Genomic DNA, 802 nt, shown 5'->3' with positions numbered 1-802 from the left:
GGGGGGGCAGCGTGACGGGTCTCTGCCCTCCCCTGCCCTCCCGCTCTCCGGGGTCAGCGGGCAGTGTCCTTGGTGAAACCGAGATGGTTAGTCCCCTCCCGCACCGCAGGTCGCTGCTTACCTGGGATGGTTTGCCTTCTGGGCTCTGCGGGCGCGGGGTCTCGGCCCAGGATCAGAGTTGTCTTATTTGCGAGGATTCATTTTCTCAAGCCTCGGAAGGTGGGGAGGTATCTAAGGGCTTTTGGAAAAGTTTGACTTGTATCTTAAAATGCCGTCATACTGTGTTTGCAGGTTGAGTAGGCAGAGCCCTCTGCACTGTGAGCTGTCACTGGGGGCGGTGTCCAGAGTGTGTGCACCGGCAGGTGGAGGGTCCGGCAGTGGGGAGGGCCGAGGGGGAGGACCTGTCTCCTTACCTGGCTCCCTGCTGAGCTTCCCCAACCTCAGGAAAGACTGCATTGCTTGGAAAATGGTTTAATAGAAACTATCTCAGCTGCCTTTTTTACTTGGTAATTTTAAAGCCAAGTAATGGCACCCTATCTCCTGACACCTATAGAAAGGCCTTCTAAAACCTGTGAGTCCCAGGCTCCGTCTGCTGCCCCTTGCTCTAGTTTCCACCTGCCCCCCCGGGGCCTCATGGAGCTTGGAGCTCGTGTCCTGGGCGCTGGTGACCTCTGAACTCCCATCTCAGACCGACCATGACCCAAAGTGGAGATGGATTCTCTCACTCTGAACACATCCCTACGTCTGGGCCTGTCCGAAGTGTCCCCGCTCAGGACCTGGGACACCACCTGCAGTCGCTGCT

General features: G+C 57.6%; 1 protein-coding gene across 1 annotated transcript in view; it reads left to right on the top strand.

Moving 5' to 3' along the window:
- The window catches only part of UAP1 (UDP-N-acetylglucosamine pyrophosphorylase 1), a 33,319-nt gene that overhangs the window by 827 nt on the left and 31,690 nt on the right, over nucleotides 1-802 (top strand). The gene's annotated exons all lie outside the window — the stretch shown is intronic.

The sequence above is a fragment of the Myotis lucifugus genome, unplaced genomic scaffold (assembly GCF_000147115.1).
Source record: "Myotis lucifugus unplaced genomic scaffold, Myoluc2.0 scaffold_507, whole genome shotgun sequence".
Lineage (NCBI taxonomy): Eukaryota > Metazoa > Chordata > Mammalia > Chiroptera > Vespertilionidae > Myotis > Myotis lucifugus.
This window is presented reverse-complemented; position numbering and strand designations above follow the sequence as displayed.